We start from the raw sequence: 18,472 nt of genomic DNA on the forward strand, positions 1-18,472 counted from the left end.
TATTCATTTGAATAATTTAATTATTAGAACTTAACACGTCAACCTTTTCATATCCTCTTGACACATACTATTTTAACTGCCTTCATGAGATTTAAATATTAAAAATTAAACTACATAATATTGTAGTAAAAATGTAAACAGACAAGACATCGATATCCCCGTTGTAAGATGATTCAATAACATAAGAATTCAATTAATTTTAACAAGTTGAATCCCAGACGTGTAGAGTGGCACATGGCGGGCTATGTCCCATCTGAAATAGACGATAGTCTATTTATACCGAGCATCCGCCCTGCGCACGCGCAACGCAGGGAACATGGCGCCGGTGTTCTGTGCCTACGTCCGATTTTATTTCGTCAATGAATATTATTTGCTAATTAAAATTCAGTCAATACAGCTGCTACTGAGTTTTCCTTTCACTTAGTTATTTGTAATGTTATATAATAGTATGACTTCAGTTGACTCTCATCTATATTGCCGGAATAATGGTCTCTTTTCAATTATAGATTTATACACGTGTATACTATAAGTATTTAGGTACATCAGCTCACTATAACGTCCCCACTGAATGGCTCAGAGTCTACCCTAATTTTAGGAGTGACTAGGCCATAGTCAACCACGCTAAGTGCTGGCTGGTTGACTTCGCACATACCTTTTAAATTTCTTCGCAGATGTGCTGTTTGTTTCACGATGTTTTTTTACCGACGGAAAGTAGAAATAATGTACATATGTAAATCGAAAAACACAATGGTACTTGACGGGATTCGAGCCCTGGCCCTACAGTTTAGAAGTCAAGTGCTTAAATTCTGAATCACCGACGCTCTGAGTAGAAGTATACAGTCGATCAATGCGGTGTTTTTAGGGTATGATTTAAATTTTATGAAATTTAATCCATCAAAAATGGTGCGAAAGTCAATTTAATAGAAAGCTCTTCCTCGGGACCGGAAACATTTCATCAATCACTCGCTCACGCTAAACTAAAAAGGCAATGGATTCTCATTATGTAGACGCCCACGCCTTAACTCGTTTTTCTTTTATAGTCATTTTTCATAAGCTCGATGTTACGCGTTTATTTTTATTCAGAAACAAACACACGCTTGTTCGTGGAATGCATTTTTAAATAATTAATTTAAAACAGACTCTTCCAATGAAACGCTAAGTCGCTTTAAGGCGAATTTTGGCTATTTTAGTTTTTGAATTATTGATTATTTAAAAAAAAAACATGGCCACTTTTCAATTAATGTTTTGAGCAAAGATTAAAAACTCACAATTTGTTACCCAAAGTATAATTGTTATAAGTGGTAACAATAAATACTAGTAATTTTAATATTATGATTTAATTCTGTGACTCACAAGCTGCTGTGCGACAATGATAAATATTTCCTAACAGGATCTATTCACTTCTATCTAAATAGTAGCTAACCAGTCTTTGACGTTTTAATGACAGGACCTGTCAAGGGCGCGCAATCTCCGCCGTCAAATTAAAACACACAATAAGTTCTAAAGTTACTTGCTTTTTTGTTACTTTTGAGTAATTATACGCACATAAAGACACCTTATTCACGTAATAATATGCATATGTGTAATTGACATCTTTATCTCAGCCCCTGCGAAAAGAGGCAGAATTTTTTTAGTACATACAGCAGCGACTCTGTCTAGTCCTTTTCTCGATAGTCAAAGTAAACAGTAGCTCTAAGTTCTTTGTTTTGATGACCGTATCGCGAGAAACTCCTACTATGGTGATGGCTTGTTCTTGACAGCTCTGTTTAAGGAGTTTATATGAAGTAGTGAGGAGCGTTTAGAGGTCGTTAGTACAGATAAAAACTCGAAGCGAGGGCGTTATGAATATTTTTAAATGTGTTTATGGCCGCGCAAACAGCAAGGGTCGCACCCATAGTGATGTAATTACCATGACGAATATAGTATTGTAGGTACATGTTTTTAAAACGGTAATAGTGGACTTATACTTTTTTCCTCAGCTAAATAAATAATTGTAATTTACACTTTTCAATTATCGATAGTAAAAATCGTTGAGAATCGCATATAGAATTGACACCGACACAATAACACACACACACATACGCACGCACACACACACACATACGCAAGCACACGCACAAATACGCACGCACACACACACACACTAATTTGCTAACTATGTATATTGTAAAGAAAAGGCGCCGATGTCTGTCACACAGTTCATACTATGGCAGGCTCCAGCGCTCAACCTGTCTGTGTAATTATAAGTGTATACATTTTTAATATTAAATAAATAAATAAAAAAAACTGTCTGCTAGTGTATCCTATAACTAGCTATCGCCCGGGAATTCTTCCGCGTGCTTTATAATAACCTATTTGTTCCCCCAGGCTATTCTACATCTATGCCATTTTTCAGCGATATTCATGCAGCAGTTCCGGAGATAAACATCCATCCATCTAAACTTTCCCATTTATGATAATACTAAGATAGGTTTAGGAAAAGATGTAGGATAAGTGTATACATGGTGTTGTTTATTTCCATACCAGTTATCTTGATGTAATTAATCCATTCATAACACCGCAACCCACAACCACATGATAAACAATGTATATAAAGAAATTAAATTACTTTGATAAACCAGATTTGTAGTTGTGGGCGCCGTTGTAAAAAATCAGCATCGTCTTTTTTGCTATTATATTTATTGTAATTTATACATGGCTCGTGGGCGAAGCGAAGACATCTTAACCCATATGGTTAACGTTGATCTTAATATATATCGATGACTCACAAGAATAGTCAAATGATAACTCACTTTAACACTTTCCTTGTGCATTTACTAAGTTACATTTAGGATCGAAATACTCGGAAGCAGAGAAAGTGTTCCTTCAACAGCTCACTATACATCCCCACTGAGGGGCTGGGATTTACCCTAAAGATGACTAGGTCATAATCAACCACGCTTGCCCTGTGCGGGTTGGTTGACTTCACGCATATCTGAGAATTTCTTCGCTGGTATTTGCCGGTTGCATCACGATGTTTTCCTTCACCGTAAGGACGTCTGATAAATGTATATATCAAACATTTTAACACATTGATACATGGTGGGATTCGAACCCAAGACCTGCAGATTACAAGTGCCTAAACCCTAAGCCGCCGACGCTCAACAAGTGTATGGCGATCGGTGACTGCTGACTGTCGTACGCGAACAGCTTGACACGGTCCGTGTATGTCTAAACTTGGACTTCATTGTTTGATGTTTATATATTACTTGTTGGACTATTACACATAATAATCTAAATTAATATTGATAATGAATGTTTGTTTTGTAACATTTACGTTATTTGCCTATAAGAATAAATACGTATTGGAATTAATTCTACAAATAAAACGTAATCTGGGTCACGGTTCGTCGTAAACATCTTTGGCTCGTATCACTTCACCTTTGTTCTCAATGTTTACATGACATCATGTGTATAAGAGAGCATTTTATTGAAACAGTTGGTGGTCTACTAGTTGCACGATTAGTTGGTCGACTAGTTGTATACTGGTTTGTCAAATGCTCTAGTTGTTGATCAACTGCTTTGGTTGACTGGTTGCTTGATTAATCGACCCGATCGTGCAGATAATATCTATTTAATTTATTCTTATTTATAGTTAACGGGACATATTATTATATTTGTTATATCACTGTTTTATTTTGTACTATTCTTATCATTTGTAAGAAGTTGCTTTCATTGAACCAGTATACGAGAAAGTTGGTTTAATTTTTTTTCTGTTTTATCCACCAATATTTGTATTTTAATGCGATATATGTATTTTTAGATTAAGATTGTACATGGAGAATAATTAAAAAGGTAATTTTATTCATACGAACAATAAATGTTACTTTATAATTTGCTACTGTAATTTATTTATGAGTAATTTGACTACGTGCCCTCTGTCAGCTTTCAATTCGACCTCACTAAGGTCTGGTACACATTGAGGTGGAGTTTTTACTGCTGTTATACAGCGTATCCCAAAATTCAATGATAAAACTGTAATGGTGTATAGCCAGATCGATAACTACACGGGGAAAAATACAAAAAATAAAGTGGCTGATCATATTGTGGTGGGGTATCAAATTATAACAAAAGTTACAAAAGTTAATGTAACTTTTAACCAAAAAGAGATTTTGTGTATTTTTCCGGTGTAGTTATCGAGCTGGCTGTACACCATTTCCGCGTTATCGTTGAATTTTGGGACACCCTGTATATCTGTGAAAGAAATTTTATAGAACAGCAAAGATGTGATCCGTTTACATTATATAAGACAACCTACTCCTAATAAGGACTTATGTAAAGTCTCATTATATCAAACATTGTGTATAATTTACAAAATATCTCTGATATGTATTTTATCAACATGTTCTTATTAAATTTATCTACATTAAAAATAAAGGAAGTACTTAATTTTAATTTATACTGAATTGGGTCTATACCCTAAGAATCAAATTGTCCACGTAAGCGATTGGTCATTAGTTTGCCCTTATTTTTTTCGATGGCTCGGGCAATTTAATGCGCATTTGCTGCGTCTCGTAACTTAATAACCAATGACATATCACATTGATACGCTCTAATTGCAGACTCGATTTAAGAATAACAGTTTTCGTTGCCTGATAACGTTTGTGTTTTGATGCTTCGGCTTAAGAAAATAGTACAAAATAATTTCTCAAAAATACTGAAATGATCGCTGCCCAGACATTACAAAGATTGCTGATGCGTTTTCTACAAACATGATCTTTCTTATCTTCTTTTTATACCTCCCCTGTTAAGATCTACTTCTATGAAGTGGATTGACCAATATACATACCTACATATATAAACTGAATAGCTGTCGCCCACAACTCCGTCCGCGCGGAATTAAAAAAAAACTAAATGATCAACCTATGTGTTCTTCCAGACTATGTTCTACATCTCTACCAAATTTCATCAAGATCTATTGAGCCGGAGATATCTTCAAACAAACAAACATCCATCCAGCTAAACATTCGCATTTATAATATTAGTAAGATGAATGAGCAACTACCGAACATCATTGAATTAATTTCAAGCTGCGTGCGATTCACTTAACTGGCGCCAACATTGCACAAAGCAATGGACAATGGCATCTGTGTCGAACAGCTGTTGGACATATTAAAATTCTAAATGCATTGACGTCATCGATGCACAGGCCCATTCAGTGCATACTCGCACGCACATCAAGCGTACACATTATATTTGTGACAGTTCCATCCTTAAAAATTATCTGTGCAAATATATTCTTATTCTAGAGCCTTTTAGATGTTAAGCCTTTTCATGATTAAGTTAAGTATACATTCTAATTGAGACTATTTTCTAAGAAATCCATTTACTAATAAGCGTTAAACCATATTTCTGATCAGTTTTTTGTCAGTTAGTCAATAGTTTTACCGCTAATTTAGGATCAATGACCTCTAAATATACCGATACGATTGACTAATCAAAAGTCAACAGAGCGTAGACATCACTCAATAAAACAAACTGTATCATTATGTCCATAGCCCGTATATACACAACAGTAATTAATTTATAGTATTTATATGATAAATGTTAACATTTTACCGGCCCACTTTCTCATATCGGTACGCTACTGAAGTACAATGCAGGCAAAGGTTAACGACTTGATTGGACGAGACGATCTGCGAACGTGCTAAGTGAATGACGGTAGCTTTGATCCATGCGACTGCAATAAATATTTTCCTGTTACTGGTGGGTGCTAAGACAAGAAATAATAACTATTTTGTTTTTTCTAACTTATTTATGATATGGTTTTCTTATTATACAGTTTTGACCGGACACTGTCTTTCATTGAGTTTTAAGTCACTCGAAACGATGCGTTGAGTTATCGATATGAATCGTAGTCACGAATTATATTTCACCAAGGAAAGTCATATACAGCTAAGGCGTAAACTTAAGAATCACATAGAAATAATAAAACTAATATAGCAGTTCAAAAATCTTGGAGGTGTAACAGCTGGTAGATATTCTGCAGTTTTTGGCTGCTTTTAACTAAGTACATAGAGTTTACTTGCAATCTTTAGCGTCCCAAATCTAGACTATCGCAGATTTTGTTACACTTTTATCGTCCTAAAAACAAGTTTGCTTAGCGCGGTGTTGTAAGAGTAGAGGCGAGGTTACGATTTCGTGAGAATAACACTGATGTCGACACCCGATAGCCTGCGATAACGCACCTTATCAGCTCTGAGAAGTGATCCCGCGTACTACTTTAGGACTGGACCGGTCTTTAAGGATCGCATGTTTACTTAGCCGAGATTTAGGAAAATTTTATTTGTGAGATAGACCAGAAATCGATATTTATCTAAAGTTTATTGACCTTTTTAAAACTTTTTCAAATTCATGAAATGCGATGCGAAATAATTTAACAGTGGTAGAGCCCGCTTTAACATCTTTGCACGAATTGGCCCGGCTCGCCCGGTGAAATACCACGACCACACAGAAGACAGTCGTGAAGTGTAAGCAATTCCGCGTTTCGTCTGATGAGTGTGCGTCCCGGTGGCCTAATTTAGTCCTCTTTCCCTTCCCCCTTTTTCTTATAAGGAAAGGATGGGAAGTGGAAGTGGACTTTCCGGATGAGAGGATGCATGGAAAGGGAATATATTTTCTTTCTGTGCATCCCCTAGTCCGTCGATTAAAGGTAGGCGACGCATATGCATTGCGTATGTTTATGGGCAACGGTTACTTCGCTATTTGAGCGATTTCAGGTGGCCGCTCGCACGTTTGCCACCAATGTTTATGTCACATAAATTGTTGTTACTTGTATGTTATTTATGTCACAAATAAAATAAAAAATCTTTTCCTCTTATTCATCCGTGGTTATAGTTGAATTTAAATTTCATGTAGCAACACGTGAGGTAATTCGTTAGATAGATTTAGCCTGTTCCCGCTAATGGGTCGGTAGCGAGCCTCAATTGATAATTGGTGTGCCATTGTTAATTGTGCTACGGCCGCGGACGTGTTGTATCGTCTAGCAATGTTTTGCGTATCCATTGTTAGACGAAGCACGTCTTTTGTGTTATATAGCTGTTCAAATTGTACTCAATGTTTTGTAAATTCATTACCGGAACACTTTTACAAAACATATCGACATCCCTATCATTCTTTTTAAAAACAACTGAAATAGCAGTCGATTTTTACACTTAGAGTTCAATGTACTAATAAATAAATAAAAACTATTCAGATGCTCCCAAATTATTATAGTCAAAGTATCTCTTAATCTCTCCTAATAAGTCGATAACATCAATGTGTACATAATCTTTGTATAGTTCTTAGCATGACAATTTGTTGATTGACTACTCTTTGACATAAATCCCAAAGTTATTGACACATAAGATTAAATTTCTCAACACAATTGGTAATCATTCAGCTGTTGCTGAATACACGGTTCATCAGTTGCAATATAATAACGGTATAAGAACATTCGACTGCCTCACTTTGTTTTTTTTTATATCATAAGGTAGCTAACGAGCGAGCGGCCACCTGAAATCGCTGGAATAGCGAAGTGACCGTTGCCCAAAGACATACGCAATTGGATATGCGTTGCCTACCTTTAATCGACGAAGGAGAGGATGCACAGAAAGAAAATATTTTCCCTTTCCATGCATCCTCTCATCCGGAAAGAACTCTTCCACTTCCCCACCCTTCCTCATAAGAAGAAGGTGACAAACGCCTTCGTATCGTCATCGACATTTATGTCAAAATAAGTATGTGGTTTTTGGTGTGGTCACATTTTGTCGATGACTGTAGGATGGCGATTATCGAAAATATTCGGGCTCGACCCGTAATTCTTTTAAAATGTTAGAGATGATGACTGAGGTCGAAACACAGTTAGAATTTGCAATATGATACAGTCTTATTTAGTTTTACTAATCGCCAACTGTCTGGCAATGTGTGCTTCAATATTTCAATACTGTAGTCCGTTAATTTTGGCATTGAGTGTAGACGAGTACAATAGATATGTTGTCATCGCAAAATGATTGCAAGCGGCTTTCGAATCCGATCGACCTCGGATTTAATCCGTCAATTCAAGTTCTAATAACGTCGTAATTTTTTAATTTATTTGACAAATTTATTTGTTATAATTTGCTTAAAATTGTACATCTTTAATAAATAACGGTGGTTAACTTAAGAAATAGATTCTTTTTGTCCATAAATTGAAGTTTAATCATTTTTTTTTGTTTTCAGGTAAAGGTGAGATATAGAGCCAGTTTTCGAATATAAATTTGGTGAGTGAAAAATACGAGTCATACAAGAAAACAGTTGTTTTGCACTACTTTTGCTTGACAATGGTAATTTAAACTGGTTAATATAGACGATATAATCAATAGTGTAAATAAGATTTTAATACGAAGAAATAAAGATGAAAATCGTATAACTTTGGGATTGTATTCTATTACCTTCAGTGTGAAATTGTTTATTTGCTACGGATTATTGTATTGTGTCGAATATGCTTTTATTGTCAACGTCATTAGGGTAAACGTAATAGAATTAAGTGCCTTTATCGAATGGACCAAAGTACGTAGTATCCTAGTAATAAAAGTATGTACGCTCTACCATTCCCCTGCAATTTACTAAGTAATTTTACACCCACATAATCGCCTTCCTATCATCTGTGTTAAACAACTACTTATCAAAACGTAACAAACCTTTCACCACCTCAGGCTACACGAGTACGTTGTTATCTAATCTCCCACGGTTGGCAATGGTTGACTGCGATTTACTAATACAACTGTTTCTTGTCAATGGACTCGTGAATGGAATGCCTTAGTAGGCGGCCCTTTTATACAGCGCAGGGGCGTTCACATTTTTTGCACTCACTTTTGTTTATGTATTTTGTTGCGTTTAGAAAGCGTGAATAGATTGACAACAGCCGGCGTTTTATAAAATTTAATGAGCAAAAAATATGTCTGTAATCATTTAGTTTATATCGAGAAATTGAACTTGTTTCTTACTTGCTCCGATGATGATCTAATGAGGTCTAAAGGAATAAGACAATCCGGAATAGTACGAACAACGCTCTTAAATTGTTTCAGAGCGAGATAAACATATAACAATACAATACGTTTGTCTCTCTCTGATCCGACTGCCGAGCATTGTTCGTACGATTCCGGCTTAAGTCTAAATGAATCTTTAGGTCTCTTCACTATTTGCCTAAGATAATGAGTTCTGCACTGAGAAGAAACGTGTGTTCTGTATATAAAAAAATCGTCAGCACACAGCGTGACATTCTAACATTTCATGTGTAGATACGACCCTTGTTCTGCGTCAAACACGCGACAGCGACATAACGATCCATCCTGTTGTTTCACGTGAACAATTAGAGCTGGGCTATTAAAATAATATGTTTTCATATTTCAACACGACTCCACGTGTTTCATTGTTCTGGTATAATGGAGTTACGAAACCTAACAGTGAACCTCTTTGTGATTATACATGGTTTACCTTTTGTTTGGTTTTATTATAATTGTTTGATTAGCTATGCGTGTACGTTTTTTTTCGATTGCTAATAACAGTCATCGGAATTGCGTGTAATTCCGGATTCGGATATTTAGTGATAGTTTTCCTTATAAGGAAAGGATGGGAAGTGGACTTTCCGGATGTGAGGATGCATGGAAAGGGAAAATATTTTCTTTCTGTGCATCCTCTCCTCAGTCGATTAAAGGTAGGCAACGCATATGTAATTGCGTATGTCTATGGGCAACGGTCGCTTCATTTCAGCGATTTCGGGTGGCCGCTCGCTCGTTTGCCTCCTTATGATATAAAAAAAAAATAGTATCCGAATGTAGACATTCAAAATATTATTTAGCGTATACATGATGTATATTGTCGAAGATATTCTCGGTTGGAATCAGGTGGCCGCTAGGTTATTTGTCACCTTATAATATTTAAAAAAAAAGTTGACCTTTGTCATAATAATAATATGCATAAATCAATGCTATAATTGTGATCTCATAGCGTCGATAACTGCTATGTTTCCGCAGACCGGTATCCTCATTGAGTCTTATATTAAATGTCAGATATTCAATATTAAATTCTAATACTAATTCATAAAGATTAATTTTGAACGCTTCATACGGTTGATGTATTATCGAGAAAACAAAACGTGTCATATTGTTTGTCCACTTTTGTACAATATTGCATTTAAGCTATAAATATTTAGTCCTATTTCAACTTAGAATTTGCTTTAACTTATCAGGTTAATTATATTTTATTGGTGCAAACACATTTTAATCGAAATGTTAAACGGAATTTTACTAAATCTTCTGTATAAAGTTTGAACAACAAAATAACAAAACACTTTTGTATTTTCCACAGTCTTCTAGTACGAAGCAATGCACAAAAACCTTTAGTTAAAGAGGTTATGATCAAACAGCTCATTACGGTAGGCCATTTAATTATTTTTTACCTAAACAACATGGTAAAATACATTATAAAGGCACATATACACGTGCAAATCGTTTAAATCTGACGCCGTCGTTGGTTAGAGAGAAATATAATTTTTACGCCACAAATTAAATGCAATACTTATAAAGTTTTTATTTAAACGTTTCGCAATTCGTTTAGCTAATTTATTGTAGGTTTCCGAGTCCAAAATATCTGTATAAAACATAGCGTCATCCCTGTTATTATCTTTGACAAAACAGTCAATAAAATGTTTTAAACGGAGATTTTGAACTCAGAAACCCACGGTTAGTTATTACGATGAAAGACTTGGTATAAACCGAATAATAGATTACTGAATATAATGTCATTTCTATCACATCAGCCGAAATAATCTGAGTACATGTCACTTGTATACTCACCTTTATGTACGCGAAAGGAATATCAAGATGTTATTCAAAGTTTTTACGATATCTAGGTTTGTTTTTCATTTCATTAGTGTTATTAGTTGTTTATCTGATTTAACTTTTGCAATGGCTACTTGTTTATTGAATTCTAGCGATGGAAGTGCTATTTATGTTACACTAGCCGTGGTCGCGACTACGTTCGCGTGGTTGTCGGAAACACTATCGCGATTATCTTTTCATTGCATTTTTCTTCGCTCCTATTGGTCGCATCTTAATGTTATATAGCCTAAAACCTTCGTCTATGAATGGACTGTGTAACATTTTTAAATCGGACCAGTTCCTGAGATTAGCGCTTTTAAACAAAATCTTCCGTTTTATAATATTTTAGTATAGATTGGAGGCGTAAGAAGAGATTTAATAATTATTAAGAACGGGTAAGGTATGCTTTAGTGCATGCTGCATACTTCCCTAATTGATCCCTCTCTTACCGGTTTTGCAGTTTGACGCAACGACGTTGCGTGAAAAAAAAAACTTGACAACATTTTTATAATTATACTTTGTCGTGTGCTACATGTTTTTTCTGACGTTATAAACGAGGTAAAAATTAATAATAATTATATTAAATAGTTGTGTAACATAGCTTATTATCTGAGCAGTTTGACGCCACGAGTACCAGGAAAACAGATTTGCCCATATACGGCATATTACTCGTAATTTATTTATGAGTTATTGACGACATAGTATAGGAGCTAGGATGACTCAACTTTGATAAAATTATATAAAATTGTTTTAGATGACTCATTAATCATTAGCGCTGATGACCTACTGTCTAATGATGTCTGCTTTATTCAGTCGTGGGTTCGATTTAATAATTATGTGTAACATCACTTTTAGTACAAACAATTTTTATGGTTATGTCCTTGATACGATCTTGAACTATATATCTCATATACTTGGTTTTTACAGCTGCTTGATTTTATTTACTGTACCTAAAAAATATTGTAATATGTTCTCATTTTTTTATAGTATTAAAATGTTTACTTATATAGACATATCCTAGTGACAATATTGGCATTACAAATAGGCTTAATACACATGAAAGAAAATTAGCAATCCAGCGGACCTGTAGTCCATTGCCTCAGATATCAGGTGTCGTGGGTTGACGGAAGCCGTGGGTGGCATGTGCCCACGCCCTTACGTCATGTCACCAGCTGTGTAGGATACTATTTGTTTACTATAACAGATTATAAAAACATTTATGTGCATGTTAACACGCTTTAATTGACCCTGTATTTTGACTTAATTTTAATGGTTTGAAGATGAACAAATAATATTAAAAATATTCGCTTTATTGTTGGCATAAGGTTTTCCCGATTCCCCCAAAGTATCAGCATTCGTCAGGATGTATTTAAATTATAAATAACGCCATCTATATCAAGATTAATAGACTACAAATCAAAAAAGGATTTAATTTTTTCCATCTTGCAAATATCTTAAGCAAATAAGTCTTAAAGAACATTGTGAACTGTAATATTAGGTTTATCGCTGAGAATTTATAAAGCCTTAGTGTTTCTGTCTATATCTAGGTCACCATATGGCGATGTTATCTACAGATTATCACAACTTAATATCTAAAGGAATATACTAGATTCAAAGCTTCACAACTATCTTACACAAGTTAGTCTTTGTGCTTCTAATGTTTTTACTATTACTGTGGTAATATGTTGTATCTGTCGAATAGTTTATCATCATCATCAGCTTGCGATTCGTGCCTACTGCAGAGCTTGGAGCCTACCTTCTTAAGGCTGACTAGACCTTAGTCAACCACGTTGCCCGAGTGCGGGTTAGTTGACATCACGCATCTTTGAATTTCTTCGCAGTTCATCGTAAGAACGTCGTATAAATATACATAAGTTAATCTAAGCCGAAAAAACTCATTGGTTAGCGGGATTCGAATCCAGTACCTGCAAATTACAAGTCAAGTATTTAACCCTGCGCCACCGTGTGAATAGTTGAACGTAGGTAATCATGGCACAGTTGTGCTAACAAGCGAGTGTAGCAATGCTACATTCCGATTTAAAAGGCGGCGTAATGTAATGAAATTACTATGCAAATGTCACATACCTTCTAATGTGTCAAAGAGCTGAGCGTAAATATAGCCCGTCAAAGAGTTTTGTACTTCTAGACACGAAAAAGTCAGATATGTGCATAGTTTATAACGTACTAGCTGTCGCACGCGACTCCGTTCTTGCGGACTATGTAAAATTTCATCGAGATCCGTTGACCTGTTCTGGACAAACAATCATCCAAAACTTCAAACATCCATTAATCCGCCTAAACATCGCAAACAGTCGCATTTATAAAATTAGTAAGATAGTAAGATTTTTCTACGGACTTTAGATTCCCTAGTAACTCGAATATTGAGTAGACTTTAAAAATTAATCCATTTCCATTCCTTTTAATGCATTATGAATATTTCTTATTAGGTGAGAATTTACGCATGAATTAGTTTCTACAAAAAAAAACAACTTTATATTATATTTGTAAACGACAATGTAAAGGCAATCTTAGAAGCGGAAGCTTTGTAAATATAGAGAAAGTCGTAATTATCGAGTTAAATATTGACTGATGTAAGTCGAAGTGCTGTCATTGCCGCACCACTCAATACAAATTAACGTAGACTAAACAAAATAAACAGAACGGACGCACAACAAGTATTTGCCCCCGTTTGTTTTACGACACCAGTTGTGATTTATTTACAATGCACAGATAGCGGTAATGTTTAATTACTCAGTCTGTTTTATATTTACTCTGTGCATAGAGTGCGAGTAACTTCGCCTCGTGGTGCGTAATGGATACAAGCACGAATTATGGATATGAAAAGGCAAAGTTTAGCTCTGTGGTATCCATTGCGTTTTAGCGGATATTTAGAATGCAAACTTACCGGCTAATCTCAACAATACCGACCCAATTAAATTAGCCAAACTTCCTGTTAGGCGAACTAAATGGGTCGATGCGCTGTGTTCCATTATTAGCGGTTATTGCGTTAGTTACGATTGATCTCAAAACAACTATTGTACTCACTTGTATACAGTTCAATAAGAGCTAAAACTAGAATAAATATATTATGTTTATTTCATTATCATCAGCTCACTATACGTCCTCACCGAGGGGCTCGTTGCCGACCCTAAGCTAAGGGTGATTAGGCCATAGTCAACCATGTTGGCCCAGTGCGGGTTGGTTGACTTCACACATATCTTTGAATTTCTACTCAGATATGAGCAGGTTGCATCACGATGTTTTCCTTCAACGTAAGGACGTCGGATAAATGAACATATGTAAATCGAAAATAGAAAAACACATTGGCACATGGCGGGATTCAACCCATGACCTGCAGATTGCAAGTCAAGTGCTTGACCACTGAGCCACCGACGCATATGTTTATTTACTTAACACACAACTTATAATACCATCTTATTTACTTATACTTTTGGTTGGACCCATCGTAAATGGGTTTCTTAACTCAATTATTTACTATAGATATCCATTAATTACTACATAATACAAAGTATGCTTGCCTTATGTACATTAATCAAGTCTAACGACATATTAGTAAGTACTCGAGTAACAAATTCCATATAGATGTCATCGGCTCGTCCGTGCCGACACCGGACGCGTAAAGACAAGATTATTTCTGTCTTGTCCCACATAGCCGTCAGCCGTCGATAAAGCTGAGAATAACTACCCAATTAGTTGGAGAAACTTATGAAACAATAGCGTCGTAAAGTTAAAACTGTACCATTTTAAAGTAATGAAAAAGGTATTAACACACTCTGATAACGAAAGTAATTCGAAATTCTTGACTTTACCTTTTCCGATCTGTCCAGATTTTAGTTTGTCTTCTTTTCTACTTTAGTGGTTTATTGTGTTAAAATTCAAACTACAGTCAAACCTGAATAAGTGAGAGTCCAAAGGACTGCGATATTTTACTTGTACCATTGTCAATGGTCAACCATCGAGACCGGAAAATTGCTTATCCAGGTTTATATAATAGTTTAAGACATTATTAATCAGCATCCTTTGGCATGAATGACGTGCTTTCATTACAAAGTCCAGTGTCAGAATAAATAGTGAGGGGACATAAACCTCGGCATTTTAGTAAGGCTAGTGTTGGGTTAATATACTGCCACATTTTTGGGTTTTTTCCAACACCAAACAAACAATAGATGTTTAATATGAAATCTACAATCTCTTAGTAATCTATCTGTATCTGAAATATAAAATAAAACATATAAGAAACTTTGGTTAAAGTTTTCTACGATAAATTTATACTTTTAGGTTTTTGGCAATAAATTATTTGAGATCGACGTACAAAGGATAACAAATTGTCTATACTAATGCACCCTTGAATCATTAGTTCTAGATTTCTAGATGGATAGATTGAATTCGGAATAAATTACACTAGTAACCTGTGAGTTTATTGTCGACGATGCATAGAGTACTAAATCAAGCGACGGATAAAGCTACCAAGTATTGCACTCCTTTAAAGGAATACAACCAAGTAAGATACACGAGACACTACTGGAATAATTATCAAGGCAACAATTACTATTACATAAGATCTATAAAATCATTGTATATAATTGCAAGTTTCGCGTCCTACCAATGTCCTCTATGACCTCTAAAATTGCACCATTTTAATTTGAATTTTATGTGCATGGTTTTAACGTTCAAAATTGTAATGTAGTTTGTCCGATAAAAGTGGGTACAGTATTTCAATTACTTTATTTGGTTTTTTGGCTTACTTTAATGGTAGATACTTAGAGATAGATCTTGTTAATGTATGTATATATTTGTCAATTAGCTGTCGCCCGCGACTTCGTGCGTACGGAATAAAAAAAAACTAAATAAACAACCTGTGTGTTCTACCAGACTATGCTCTACATCTATGCCAAATTCTATTAAGATCCGTTGAGCCGTTACGGAGATAACTTCCCACAAACATCCATGTAAACTTTCGCATTTATAATATTAGTAAGATTAAAAACTTGTCTGAAGTCTTGATTAAAGTGCCCATGATTTAAGCGTTCTAAAGGAAATTTGTAACAATATTAACGTTTAAACTTTACATAATTTTCGCAATTATATGCAAATTAAATTCATTCAACACCGGCTCGTGCTACGTATGTGATTATTTTGGAATTATTTAATTTACATATCGATTATGTTCGATGTGTATCCTTCTTATCTTAAAATTTTATCATTTCCTAACAACGGAAAATACCTTCCGATTATTTTTGAAGTTTTCAAACTGTCGAATAAGTTATGTTTTTTTAAATGTATGCCAAAAATTGATGGAGCGCAGAGATATGTTGGAAAATTAAAACGCTTAAAATTTCCTGATATTTTTATTGATGTAAACTTTAAAATTACTTAACAACTAAATTAAACTTAGTACCTAAGTATCTAATCTAAATTTTTTTATAAACCATTTTTTTTAATATGGTTTTAAACTACCTCATCTTGGACAATGTTATTGCTTACTAAGAAAAATTGGAAATTCATATTATGAATAAAAGATTCTATACATCAAATTCGAAACATGTGTTCACATCTATGATAAGGTCGTTCTCTACGTTTTCTGCATACCCCATCTCATTCCTCGCCTGTAAACAGAAGCTTCTATTATTTTAACCCTTTTTGCGAAATTCAACTGTTTGACGTCGACTTCTTTATACATGTCCTGTATCTTTTTCTATTTGAAAGAAAGAGATAGCTATATGTTTCTCTACATGTCTTGTATTATTACAAAGTTAGTGAGGTGTCAAAATAGTTTTTAAATTACCTTCAATAAATTCAGCCGAGACTGCAACCATTGCCTCAGACTCGTTATATATCACTTCTATGACAAAATGTGACTGTGTCAGTATCGTACAAAGTTACTTTTTTTATTAAGGTCTAGATTACGGATGTCCTTTTGATCGACGAGAGACTGTTCAGGCTTTACCTAAAATAGAATCTTATGAATTATATGGAAACGAATACTTAAATACAAGACAACTAATTAAACTAAAAATATGCGTTGCTATATTTTCATAAAAATGAAAGCTGATACCAACCTTTGGATGTTTACTGATACATTGAACCTCTTTATTTCGATTAATCACAATTTGTTCAGATGGTGCAGATGACTTATGTTATCTATAAATTTGTCAAAAATTAAGGTTAAATCTCACACTTGTTGTTAAGTAATGTAAACGAAGTGCCAAATGATTTAATATAGCAGTAAAAAGCATGAGGTAGTAAACACGAGGTACTTTAACATAAAATATAACCTTTATTCATAGTGAGATAAGTAAAGCTCGTAGTCATGACTTTTAGTGCACTATTTCAGATGTCAGCGATGCTCAACCTTTTTATAATTTTTTTTTCTATAAACCCTGTTTTATTTATTAATAATTTTCTTCTTAATATCCTTATTTTATTGGCAGTATCAAACGTTCGTTTGACAATACCCTCATAGATTTTATTCTTCAGATAAGAATTGTAGTTTTGGAGTTTATTGTCGAAAAGCAAAGCCTACTTAGGGTCGATACATCACTAGTTAATTTAGTTTAAAAGCTTAATAGTATGAAAATTACTAACTAGTATTCGTCCATTCTTTGTTGCACATTACTATGTAAACACAGTTTGGGAGCCACTATTTCAATACGTCAATCATTTATGTCTCGCTGTGATTGTTTTATGAGTTTGATCGTTCTGTGAACGCATAGTTTAGTTGAATATCTATTAAACAATAGCAAACAATAGATAGGTTTCTTAGTTACGTTGGCGCCATAATAACTTTATTTGTAAACTAGCTGTTACCCGCGTCTCCGTCTGAATTTAAAAAAAAACATAATTAGTTGTCTATGTTCCAGATTATTTACTACATATATGCCAAATCTGAGCGAAATCTATGCAGCCGTTCGGGAGATATCTTCAAACAAACATCCATCCATCCTTCCAAACATTCGCATTTAATTAAGAATGTGTTTAGTCTAACTTGCATTGTATTTTCAATTCTATGAAAATAGTACGAAAAAAAAAGATATTTATATTTTTTATCGTATCAAATAAACACCATTAAGTGATTTGTAGTTAAACAAATAATAAAATCAGACGTAGTATTGTAAATCATAGATTAACGAGGATTTACGGTGAGCGAGTTTTTTTTTAACGAAATATTCGATCGTAAAATAGTAAAAGCGCAGTAACATTTCACTTTACGGTTCTCTATAAAATGTCGCCGTTAAAATGTCAGGCTGCAAGTTGTGGGGTGAACGAATGGCCTCCGTCGCCACACTGTCGGTGGCCGTCGTCAGAATATCTAACGCCTGTCAGACCAGACATCGATTTCAAATACATCTCAATACAATGTTTTATTACTAGTTGTCGCCCGCAACTCCGTCCGCGCACAATTATAAAAAAAAAACTTAATTAGTAGTCTATGTGTTCTTCCAACCTATATTCATAGAGATCCATGCAGCTGTTCTTGCGATACCTTCAAACGAGCATCCCTCCATCGAAACATTCGCATTTATAATATTATTAAGAATTGCAGTTCATATGTACATTTATCAGACGTTCTT

At 34.7% G+C, this 18,472-nt stretch overlaps 1 protein-coding gene across 1 annotated transcript in view; it reads left to right on the plus strand.

The window, feature by feature from the left end:
* The window catches only part of LOC106120157 (unc-112-related protein), a 38,438-nt gene that overhangs the window by 12,954 nt on the left and 7,012 nt on the right, over positions 1–18,472 (plus strand). The gene's annotated exons all lie outside the window — the stretch shown is intronic.

The sequence above is a fragment of the Papilio xuthus genome, unplaced genomic scaffold (genome assembly GCF_000836235.2).
Source record: "Papilio xuthus unplaced genomic scaffold, Pxut_1.1 DF826961.1, whole genome shotgun sequence".
NCBI lineage: Eukaryota > Metazoa > Arthropoda > Insecta > Lepidoptera > Papilionidae > Papilio > Papilio xuthus.